This window comes from Anabrus simplex, chromosome 1 (genome assembly GCF_040414725.1).
Source record: "Anabrus simplex isolate iqAnaSimp1 chromosome 1, ASM4041472v1, whole genome shotgun sequence".
NCBI classification, from domain to species: domain Eukaryota; kingdom Metazoa; phylum Arthropoda; class Insecta; order Orthoptera; family Tettigoniidae; genus Anabrus; species Anabrus simplex.
In genome coordinates this window covers 1,086,361,659-1,086,374,814 of record NC_090265.1, presented here as the reverse complement: position 1 = coordinate 1,086,374,814, position 13,156 = coordinate 1,086,361,659, and the positions used below count along the sequence as shown (strand labels likewise).

Genomic DNA, 13,156 nt, shown 5'->3' with positions numbered 1-13,156 from the left:
GCCTGCAATTTTCAGCTTTATGTCTATGACACTTTCCTTTTTATACAGGGGCTACTATAGCAACTCTCCATTCATTTGGTAAAGTTCCTTCATGCAAACAATAATCAAACAAGTACTTCAGATATGGTGCTATATCCCAACCCATTGTCTTTAGTATATCCCCCAAAACCTTATCAATTCCAGCTGCTTTTCTAGTTTTCAACTTTTGTATCTTACTGTAAATGTCATTGCTGTCATAGGTAAATTTTAATTCTTCTTTAGTATTAGTCACCTTCTCTATCTGGACATTATCCTTGTAACCAACAATCTTTATATACTGCTGACTGAATACTTCTGCCTTTTGAAGATCCTCGCATACACACCCCCCTTGTTCATTAATGATTCCTCGAATGTCCTTCTTGGAACGTGTTTCTACCTTGAAGTACCTATACATACTCTAACCATTTTTCACTAAAATTTGTATGGCCGCCAATTATGCTTGCCATCATGTTATCCTTAGCTGACTTCTTTGCTAGATTCAATTTCCTAGTAAGTTCCTTCAATTTCTCCTTACTTCCATAACCATTTCTAACTCTATTTCTTTCCAACCTGCACCTCCTTCTTAGTCTCTTTAGTTCCCTGTTATAATATAGTGGATCTTTACCATTCCTTATCACCTTTAAAGGTACAAACCTATTTTCACATTCCTCAACAATTGCTTTAAACCCATCCCAGAGTCTGTGTACATTTTTATTTACTGTTTTCCACCGATCGTAGTTACTTATTAAAAACTCACTCATGCCTGTTTTATCCATATGGTACTGCCTAACAGTCCTAATTTTAATATCTTCCTTTCTTTCACATTTATTTTTAATTACCACAAAAACAGCTTTGTGATCACTAATACCATCTATTACTTCGGTTTCTCTATAGAGCTCATCTGGTTTTACCAGCACCACATCCAGAATATTCTTCCCTCTAGTTGGTTCCATCACTTTCTGAATCAGGTGCCCTTCCCATACTAACTTATTTGCCATTTGTTGGTCATGCTTCCTGTCATTCACATTACCTTTCCAATTGACATTTGGTAAATTGAGATCACCCGCTACAATCACGTTCCTTTCCTTATCATTTCCCTCATAGCTGATTATCTTATCAAATAATTCTGAATCAGCATCTGCACTACCCCTTCCTGGTCTGTACACTCCAAAGACATCAAGTTGTCTATTATCTTTAGAGATGAGCCTTACCCCTAGAATTTCGTGTTTGTCATCTTGAACTTTTTTGTAGCTTACACATTCTTCTTTCACCAGAATGAATACTCCCCCTCCTACCATTCCTATTTCTACGATACACCCTCCAGTATCATGAGAAAATTTCTGCAGCCATTATATCATTTCTCAGCCATGATTCAACTCCTATTACAATATGTGGAAGTACATATCTGTTAAATTAATTCTATTCCTTCTTTACAATACTTCTACAGTTGAGCACTAACATTTTTATGTCATCCCCACTTGATTTCCAGTTCCCTGTTCCCTTAACACCACTCCCTAGGCCACCTTGTTTCCCTGAATGTACCTCCCTATAACCCTCCTAAACAAATTTCCTAACTGATACGTACCACTGTGGTTTAAGTGAAGGCCATCTGAGCGCAGATCCCTATCTCCTACCCACCCATTAGGATCTAGAAATCTCACTCCCTGTTTCCCACATACCTACTCCTTGCTCTCTTTTAAATCCCAAATCACCCTCCAGTCAGTATCCCTCCTACACAGTATTCCACTGATAACAATCTCCGCTTCCTTAAACTTAGCCTGAGCTGCATTTACCAGGTCCCACACATCCCCCACTATGTTGGTACTTATACCTGCTTATCTTACGTTGTTAGTACAAATGTGAAACACTACCACCTTCTCCTTTCCCTCCTCCTTCTCTTCTACTTTCCTCAACATCTGCCTCAACCTAATTCCTGGATAACACTCTACCCTGGTACCCTTTCCTCCACACACTTTCTCGACATGTCTAACGATGGAATCCCTGAGCGTGGCTCACTACAAACTTTCCATGACCACAATCTTGAAATAGTGTTTGGTGACAACGGACTTAACGTCGGCAGTCTAGATAAATACGTAAGTTTTTCATTATATTAATAATTGTATTTTTTTTTTTTTGTCATTACTGTTTCATGTTATCACTAATCTCTCTATCATTGACAAGTTTACGCTACGTAAACAATACTGTACATATATAAGCTTGTTTTTAAGTGATTTGATAGAATCTGAAGATGTTCTTGTAGAACGAAACATGTCATTCTTTTTATGTTAGTGTGTGTTTTACAGATATGTTTATAATGTTTTAATTTACATTGTATTTGCTGTGTGTTTGACAGACTGAAAAACCTTTGTTACATTTTACATCAGACCGCTATCTGATCTGTAGTGAACTAAGTATCTCTAGGCCTAGGGTAGAGAAAGTGAAATCTGTCTGCAAACGAATAAGGGTAGAAAATCTCCAGGTTGAGGAAATTAGAAGTACATGGATATGATTAGCGAGAAGTTTTGAAAAGTAGACAGTAAGCAGGTTCAGGATATGGAAGTGAATGGGTGGCATACAGGGATGCTGTAGTAGAAACAGCAAGGGAATGCCTAGGAACAACTGTGTGTAAAGATGGGAAAAGGCGAACATCTTGGTGGAATGATGAAGTGAGAGCAGCCTGTAAACGTAAAAAGGAGGCTTATCAGAAATGGCTCCAAACAAGGGCCGAGGCAGACAGGGATTTGTACGTAGATGAAAGAAACCGAGTGAAATAAATAGTTGTTGAATCCAAAAAGAAGTCACGGGAAGATTTTGGTAATAACCTGGAAAGGCTAGGTCAAGCAGCAGGGAAACCTTTCTGGACAGTAATAAAGAATCTTAGGAAGGGAGGGAAAAAGGAAATGAACAGTGTTTTGAGTAATTCAGGTGAACTCATAATAGATCCCAGGGAATCACTGGAGAGGTGGAGGGAATATTTTGAACATCTTCTCAGTATAAAAGGAAATCATCCTGGTGGTGTTGCAAACAGCCAAGCTCATGGGGAGGAGGAAAATGATGTTGGTGAAATTATGCTTGAGGAAGTGGAAAGGATGGTAAATAAACTCCCTTGTCATAAGGCAGCAGGAATAGATGAAATTAGACCTGAAATGGTGAAGTATAGTGGGAAGGCAGGGATGAAATGGCTTCATAGAGTAGTAATATTAGCGTGGAGTATTGGTAAGGTACCTTCAGATTGAACAAAAGCAGTAATTGCACCTATCTATAAGCAAGGGAACAGGAAGGATTGCAACAACTACAGAGGTATCTCATTGATTAGTATACCAGGCAAAGTATTCACTGGCATCTTGGAAGGGAGGGTGCGATCAGTCGTTGAGAGGAAGTTGGATGAAAACCAGTGTAGTTTCAGACAACAGAGAGGCTGTCAGGATCAGATTTTCAGTATGCGCCAGGTAATTGAAAAATACTACGAGAGGAATAGGCAGTTGTGATTATGTTTCGTAGATCTAGAGAAAGCATATGGCAGGGTACCGAGGGAAAAGATGTTCACTATACTGGGGGACTATGGAATTAAAGTAGATTATTAAAATCAATCAAAGGCATTTATGTTGACAATTGGGCTTCAGTGAGAATTGATGGTAGAATGAGTTCTTGGTTCAGGGTACTTACAGGGGTTAGACAAGGCTGTAATCTTTCATGTACCGGGCGAGTTGGCCGTGCGCGTAGAGTCGCGCGGCTGTGAGCTTGCATCCGGGAGATAGTAGGTTCGAATCCCACTATCGGCAGCCCTGAAGATGGTTTTCCGTGGTTTCCCATTTTCACACCAGGAAAATGCTGGGGCTGTACCTTAATTAAGGCCACGGCCGCTTCCTTCCAATTCCTAGGCCTTTCCTATCCCATCGTCGCCATAAGACCTATCTGTGTCGGTGCGACGTAAACCCCATAGCAAAAAAAAATAAAAAAATAAAAAATCTTTCACCTTTGCTGTTCGTAGTTTACATGGATCATATGCTGAAAGGTATAAAATGGCAGGGAGGGATTCAGTTAGGTGGAAATGTAGTAAGCAGCCTGGCCTATGCTGACGACTTGGTCTTAATGGCAGACTGTGCCGAAAGCCTGCAGTCTAACATCTTGGAACTTGAAAATAGGTGCAATGAGTATGGTATGAAAATTAGCCTCTCGAAGACTAAATTGATGTCAGTAGGTAAGAAATTCAACAGAATTGAATGTCAGATTGGTGATACAAAGCTGGAACAGGTAGATAATTTTAAGTATTTAGGTTGTGTGTTCTTCCAGGATGGTAATATAGTAAGCAAGATTCAATCTAGGTGTAGTAAAGCTAATGCCGTGAGCTCGCAGTTGCGATCAGCAGTATTCTGTAAGAAGGAAGTCAACTCCTGGATGAAACTCTTTATATTGGTCTGTTTTCAGACCAACTTTGCTTTACAGGAGCGTAGGCTGAGTGGACTCAGGATATCTTGTTCATAAGTTAGAAGTAACAGACATAAAAGTAGCAAGAATGATTGCTGGTACAAACAGGTGGGTACAATGACAAGTGGGTACTCAGAATGAGGAGATAAATTCTAAGTTAGTAGGAATGAACTCGATGGATGAAGTTGTACACATAAACCAGCTTGGTTGCTGGGGTCATGTGAGACGAATGGAGGAGGATAGGTTACCTAGGAGACTAATGGACTCTGTTATGGGGGGTAAGAGAAGTAGAGGGAGGCCAAGACGATGATGATTACACTCAGTTTCTAACGATTTAAAGAGGCATAGAACTAAAAGAGGCCACTGCACTAGTTGGAAATAGAGAATTTTGGCGACATTTAGTAAGTTCATAGAGGCTTGCAGACTGAACACTGAAAGGCATAACAGTCTATAATGATGTATTTATGTATGTGAAGTTGTAATTGCTATCAATACGGATCTTGTTGAGTGAGTAATGCATCTGAAAGAAAGGAAAAGGAAAACTACAATGAGACTTTCAACAGATGTTTTGAAAAGGAATAGATTAAAATTACATTTGGGATAAGGTGGAAAGGGAGAAAGAGGAGGTGTTATTCCAAGGTGGAGCTGGCGGGTGTAATAGAATGGGAGGGGGGATAAATGGAAATGAGCATATTGACGGGGATTACAATTTTTATTTGTGCTGTATTCATCGTATATCATATATGAAAATAATGATATCGAATAATATGTTTTGGAACAAGAAGAGGCTGTTAATGCTGATGAAATGCGAGACCCAATTTTGAGGTCAGAGTTTGACAGAGCTGTGAGCGACCTAAACAGGAACAAGGCACCTGGAATTGATGACATTCCTTCTGAATTACTGACTGCCTTAGGAGAAACCAGCATGGCAAGGTTATTCCATTTAGTGTGTAAGATGTATGAGACAGGAGAAGTCCCATCCGATTTTCAGCAGAATGTCGTTATACCTATTTCCAAGAAAGCCGCTGCTGACAGGTGTGAAAACTACCGCACCATTAGTTTAGTATCTCATGCCTGCAAAATTTTAACACGTATTATTTACAGAATGGAAAAACAAGTTGAAGCTGTGTTGGGAGAAGATCAGTTTGGCTTCAGAAGAAATGTAGGAACACGTGAAGCAATCCTGACTTTACGTCTGATCTTAGAGGATCGAATCAAGAAGGACAAGCCCACGTACATGGCATTTGTAGATCTAGAAAAGGCATTTGATAATGTTGATTGGACCAAGCTATTTACGATTCTGAAGGTGATTGGGATCTGATACCGAGAACGAAGAATTATCTACAATCTGTATAAAAATCAGTCTGCAGTAATAAGAATTGAGGGCTTTGAAAAAGAAGCAGCAATCCAGAAAGGAGTGAGGCAAGGCTGCAGTTTGTCCCCCCTCCTTTTCAATGTTTACATAGAACAGGCAGTAAAGGAAATCAAAGAGGAATTTGGAAAGAGGATCACAATCCAAGGAGAGGAAATCAAAACCTTGAGATTTGCCGATGATATTGTTATTTTATCTGAGACTGCAGAAGATCTTGAGAAACTGTTGAATGGTATGGACGAAGTCTTGGGTAAGGAGTACAAGATGAAAATAAATAAGTCCAAAACAAAAGTAATGGATTGCAGTCGAACGAAGGCAGGTGATGCAGGAAATATTAAATTAGGAAATGAAGTCTTAAAGGAAGTAGTAAAATAACTGACAATGGCAGAAGTAAGGAGGACATAAAATGCAGATTAGCACAAGCAAGGAAGAGCTTTCGTAAGAAAAGGAATTTGCTCACTTCAAACATTGATATAGGAATTAGAAAGATGTTTTTGAAGACTTTCGTGTGGAGCATGGCATTGTATGGAAGTGAAACATGGACGATAACTAGCTCAGAAAGAAAGAGAATAGAAGCTTTTGAAATGTGGTGTTACAGAAGGATGCTGAAGGTGAGATGGATAGATCGAATCACGAATGAAGAGATACTGAGTCGAATTAGCGAGAGGAGATCGATTTGGCTAAATTTGACGAGAAGAAGAGATAGAATGATAGAACACATCTTAAGACACCCAGGACTTCTTCAGCTGGTTTTTGAAGGAAGTGTTGGTGGTAAGAACGGTAGGGGTAGACCAAGGTATGAATATGACAAGCAGATTAGAGCAGATGTAGGATGCAATAGTTACATAGAAATGAAAAGGTTAGCACAGGATAGGGTGGCATGGAAAGCTGCATCAAACCAGTCTATGGACTGATGACTCAAACATCATCATTCTCAAATGCGATTTTATTTGACGGACATAAATATCACACGAGAACACGTTCACTTCCTTGTGTAAATTACTTTGTCACTGTAAGTCACAACACACAATTATACACATTAGCAAGTGACACTACAGCACTTAATAGCGGAGTATCCTGAAGTTGATTCTGTCAAGTGCAGATATCAACAACACTGATTCGCGTACTATAACATACACTCTCTTGAACTCGCTGCCTCACTCACTGACAGCTCGATATGTATACTGTTCGATCAACCGTCTACAATTAACGATTTCTGGAAGGGTTATTACTACACTCTAATGGAACACACTCGAAACATCGATCGACCAGCTAGTCTAATGGAGGATTCCAGTAATGGATGCAGCTAGAACTTTCATTACTGTTTACCAATACACATGGAAATTTCTCCAACATTCCTAATGTCTCTACATGTATCTGGATAGTAAACCTTACAGTAAGTTTCCAGAACCCTTCATATATACCACATTATAGTAGAATAAATCTAATATACGAACATTATAGATTTTTCTACTGCTTTCGACTATATAGATTTTGAGGTTAAACCTATACACACCGGGCGAGTTGGCCGTGCGGTTAGGAGCGTGCAGCTGTGGGCTCGCATCCGGGAGATAGTGGGTTCGAACCCCACTGTCGACAGCCCTGAAGATGGTTTTCTGTAGTTTCCTATTTTCACACCAGGCATATGTTGCGGCTGTACCTTAATTAAGGCCACGGCTGTTTCCTTCCTATTCCTAGGCCTTTCCTGTCCCATCGTCGCCATAAGACTTATCTGTGTCGGTGCGACGTAAAGCAAAAAAAAAACCTATACACAATACGTATTCGAGGTTATACAAATTTATAATACATATTTAACATTTAATACAAGATAATTTAGCATTTAATAAAATATGACCAAAATATGCCAACACAATAATTGAAGGTTTTACACTGGTTACAATGTCGTAAGTGAAAACAGAGGTTGAGAATTTGGTTGCTTTTTCTCTAGATAGAGTTATTGGGATGTTGTATTTGATCTTCTTAATTATTTTTTCTATTTTCTATTTTTTAAATTTTTTTCCATGTATGTTCTATTGTAACCATTAGTCTTGGCAATGTAGCGGGTAGTGTTGAGTTCTTTTTTGCGATCTTTGCGGGATAGAGGGATCTATGGATGTGGAAACCACTAGGACATGACAATGATTAGGAACATCTGGAACTGCATCGAGGAATAAGTCACTGTAAGAGACACAGAAATATTGAGAAAAACAAAAGGAGGAAAAAACACATAAGGAAGGTCCTGAAGAAACCAGAAACCCTAGGAATGGCAGAGGACAAATACAAGAGCAGTTAATGGGGAGTAAATAAGTGTGAGGGTCCAGAAAACGACTTGGAGGAGTCTCTTTACAAAAACAATATAAATATAAGTCACCACCTTATCAATACAAAATTTATTCACATTCAGCTAGTAAATATGGTCAAGACCGGTTTCGACCCCTAAGGGGTCATCTTCAGTTGACATGCATAAAAGATATATTTTACAAAAACATCACATATAATGATTAAAACTTAAATTAAGTCCAACTGATCATAAATGTTGGTATGTATGTCTTGGTACATTTGAGCTATTGTATGTGTCAATCCTAAGTTTACCAGCATACAGTGTCAAGGTAAGTAGTTAACTAATATACACTTAAACTTATATATAAACTTATAAACTAATATAAACTTATAAACAACAGTTGGAGGAGTCTCTGCGAACATCTTGAGACTCTGGGTGAAAACAGGGGTGTGATGCGAATATATGAACTCACCAAGAGAGTTCACTGAGCCTCTCACACCTCAGTTCTCCAAATCCTACCTATCCGTGGTGCCCCTGTTAAGCTGAGCAACTCAGCGGAAGGTTGGGTTTTCAACCCCAGTGAGAAACTGGGTCAGTGAGCCAACAGTATTGGAGGACAGTGGAAGGCAACGGGAAATCACCACTGTAATTTTCCTAAGAAAACCCCATGGCTTTGCCCAATTCAAAATATTTTGGAGTTTCAAGTTTCCCAGTCAGATCTCCGGGGGGAACTAGGTTGAGAGAAGCCTCAAGAAATGTGCGATGCTGCAAAGAACAGTATTGTTTAGGAACTTGGAATATAAGATCCATGTATTAAGGAAAGCTGGACAAAGTCAAACGAGAAATGAAGAGACTAGGCATCGATATATTGGGGGGAATAAGTGAAATGAGATGGACTAGTTTTGGTGAATTTGCTACAGATGGCTACATGGTCTACTATTCTGGATATGAAAACCAAAGGAAAAATGGAGTTGCCCTCATAGTTAGCAACAGGGTGCGTAACACTATAATGGGGTGCAATTTTAAAACTGATAGAATGTCTGTATGTTTTCAAAGCCATCCTTTTAACATAACAGTCATACAAATTTACGCTCCAACCACCGAAGCTGAAGAGGAAGATATAAAGACTTATGAGAATTGCTACAGTTAACACCAAAGAAGGATGTAATCTTCATTATTGGTGACTGGAATGCCTAAGTAGGAAATCAAACTGTAGATGGAGTAATAGGAAAATTTGGCCTTGGCACAACAAATGAAGCTGGACAGACTCTCCTAGAATTCTGTCAAGACAACTCCCTGTTCATTACCAACACCATAACTGCCAACTTTTACGGTTTATTCACAAAATTGACGGAAATTGCAGCATTTTATGGTTTTACAGATGGATGGTGTCATTTTACGACTTCGTGGACAAAAATTTGAAACTTAAATACAGTATTTAATAATCACTCCACTTCCGTACAGTCGATTGTTTGCGTGGGTTGAAGGCAAGTCCATGATAGTCGATAACTCATTCTTTGATATAATTGGTATTTTCAACCGTGTGATGTTTGTGTCGTTATTGGAATTGAATTTAAAGCCGCGATAACAGTTCTTCTGTGTGAATCTTAGTTGTTGACAGGCTCTGCTCGGCAAATTCTTTGTTCTGCTCCGTTCGCTTGTTGTGATTTAACCTACAGTATATTCTTTGACCACGTGAGTGTTGTTCTTTGTTCATGAAGTTGGCGTTCCTTGAATGTTTTGTCTTTTTAAGGTTGAGGAAGAACAACATGGATTTAGACCTCATAGATCAACTATAGACCTCATTTTTGCCACCAGAATGCTCTGTGAGAAGTATTGGGAGAAAGGTAAAACACTTATAACCGTACATGTACCACGCAGGCACATATGGGAATGTTTGAGACATAAGAAAGTGCCTGATGACATCATAGCACGAGTAGAACGATTACATGATGAAACCAAGTGTTGTGTCCAGGTCCAGGATGGAAGGTCAGGTTGGTTTGAAACGAAGAGTGGAGTCCGGCAAGGAAGTTGTCTTTCACCACTTCTCTTCATAATCATAATGGATGAAGTTTCAAAAACAGTTCAGAGAAAGGATCCAACAACTAATGCCCTGGTTTTTGCTGATGATGTAATGGTATGGGGTGAGACAGAAGTGGAAGTACAAACTAGACTAGATCTCTGGCATGAAACTTTTACAACCTTAGGTCTCAAAATCAGCAAAACGAAGACATTTGGCTTGGTGATAAGTAGAAACTCTCCAACTGTTCATCTAAGAATTGGAGATGAGGAGATGGATATTGTAGACAACTTCCAGTATTTAGGTAGTGTTCTGTCATCAGACAACACCATACATCAAGAGATTAGTAACAGAATACAGAAAGCTTCCAAATTCTATCACGCTGTACGTCAAATACTTTGGGATGAAATATTTCCATTAGTTTCCAAGATCAGCTTGTACAAAATATATCTTAGTACCTATATTGACGTATGACCTGGAAGCAGCAACACTTACTGGACCAACAAAGAGTCGTCTTCAGGCAACAGAAATGAAGTTTCTCCGTTCTTGTCTACAAAAAACAAAAATAGATAAAATAAGGAATGTGGATATCCGACAACAGCTTGGATTGGAAAAAAGCTTGCTGGAAACTCTAGAAGTGAAGAGATTGCAATGGTATGGTCACATGAAAAGAATGAACCCTCACAGGACTCCTCGAACATACTTTGACCACAATGTTCGTGGGAAGAGAGCAAGAGGAAGACCTCGTGATGTTTGGGAAAAACAGATAATGAAGGACCTTGAAATTAGAGATGTGAACTGGTGTCACATTTATGAGCAGCATCTGTGGATGGATAGAACAAACTGGAGGAGGCTCATACACAACTGCACCCGGCTTGCTGGAGCGAAGAAATGATGATGATGACATATTTTAATGAAGTGTTCAAGTTTTTGTGTTATAACTTCCTGCTTCACAGTTTCCTGTATTAGTAGGACTAAGTACAGTTGTTCCAGTGACTGGGTATACTGCTATTAGCGAAGCCCATTAAATTATAAAGAAGAAGAAGAATGACATTCTTTCCACATGTGTGTATGTTTTTTACCATGTGCATATTCTTTATTCACGAGGTTGGCGTCGTGTTCGTTTAATGGTTTAAGACACTTTATGTGCTTTGACATGTTTTAATGGAGTGTTTGACTGTCTTGAATGTTTGTTATAATTTTATGTGACGTTCAGTGATCTAAGTTCCTTCGGATGTTTCAGTAGATATCAAGACATTTGTTCTTGGACATTTCATACGCCATATTTCTACTGTAGATTATCATGAATAAATCCAACAAGAAACAGTACTTGATTAAAAATCAAAGAAGTGATGATGAGTTAGTAATTGGCATTCAGACTTCGAACATAGTGAATGATCTCCAGGATACAGATAAATCCCTTTTCTTTTCTTTTCTTTTCTTTTCATGAGTGATAAACTACTTTTGTACTGCCTGTGACTACATCATGGACAAGTTTCTACTCAGGGATGATGTGTTAAAGCATGCTCAAGTTGCTACATTAGACAAAATTGAAGATGCACAGTTTTCTTCTATTTGTTTTTTCTTGGAAAAGTTTCTTATCATGTTATTCAAGGAAGAGAATGAAACTACAGATGAGGTGGGGTGAATGAGCTTCAGAGGCAGTTCACAGCTCTTCAGGTAGATGACAGTTTGGTTGCAAATTAAGATGCTGCAAGTGATTCCAGTTGGGCACAAATATCAAGAATTCGTGGAGCCGATGGACTTCTTAAGTATAACCAAATTTCTAGAGTAATGCTCTCTATTCTCACCATACCCCATTGTAATGCTTAGCCTTGTGAAGAAAAATAGAACAGAGTTCACATCATCTATGTCTAATGAATCTCTGCAGACTATTTCAATTTTAAAGACCAGGAGTTCTGGTCCCTGTTATGACAAAACATTTTCTCAAGGCTTTTTTTACAGGAAGCTAAAAAGGCCACAACTATGAGTTTAAAGTTGAAGTAGCGTGTGTTTGCAGTGTGTATTAAATTATTTCTTCCATGTGTTACGTTAAACAAGTTTTATTGTGTAAAGCCTTTTTCAATTATCGCCTATCTGCTTAATTTATCAAGGAAGTCCTGTTATGTATGCTCCAAGCTAATATTCACCACGCCTGCTGCTGTTTAACATGGATTTCTTCTTGATTGTTATGTTCATCTACAAATCATTGGCCTATGATGTAAGTAGATAGGATTTCATTGAAGTATTGTGTTTAAAGCATGAATTATTGTATTTTGTAGCCCAGAAGTATTATTTTCGTCAAGCCGGAGTATTGTTGATAAACTTAACCATAATAGGTATTTATCTGATCCTGTATTGACTTATCTGAATCTATTAAAGAAACTATTCAACATAGTTTATGTTGGGTCCACCTTGTCAGTACACTTTTAATGATTGAAAATTATTTTATCATATATGGAATGGATATTTTTCCTGAAACCTGCATGATAAAATAAAATAATTTTCAATCATTAAAAGTGTATTGACAAGGTGGATCCAACATAAACTATTTTAAATAGTTTCTTTAATAGATTCAAGCCGGGGTATGTCGAGAATCGTTAGATTTTTTTGTCACGCGCGAGTTTTACTGATAGCCCTTTTCAAAAGTTGGCTGGTATGTAACACACTGTTTCAGTTGCCCAAATGACGCCTATACACCGGGACATTGCCAGGTGGTCAATGTCGGAATCAGACTGTCTACATTCTTTGTAGTCAGAGGTGGAGGAGTGCTGTTCAATCTTCCAATACAAGGCCTGGGGCTGATTGTGGATCAGATCACGAGTTCTTAATTTCCAAATTCCGGCTCAAATTAGAAAGGATAGACAAAGCCAAAGCATTGAGCAGATATGACCTAAATAGCATACCTCTTGAATATACAGTAGAGGTTAGAAACAGATTTAATGGATTAGATTTAAGAGATAAGAGTCCCAGAAGAGCTATGGTCAGACATGTGCTGTGTTGTTAAGGAGACAGTGTAAAAGCATATTTCCAACAA

At 38.6% G+C, this 13,156-nt stretch overlaps 1 protein-coding gene across 1 annotated transcript in view; it reads left to right on the top strand.

Moving 5' to 3' along the window:
* Positions 1-13,156, top strand: part of LOC136858025 (protein disulfide-isomerase A5) — a 268,246-nt gene that overhangs the window by 41,188 nt on the left and 213,902 nt on the right. The gene's annotated exons all lie outside the window — the stretch shown is intronic.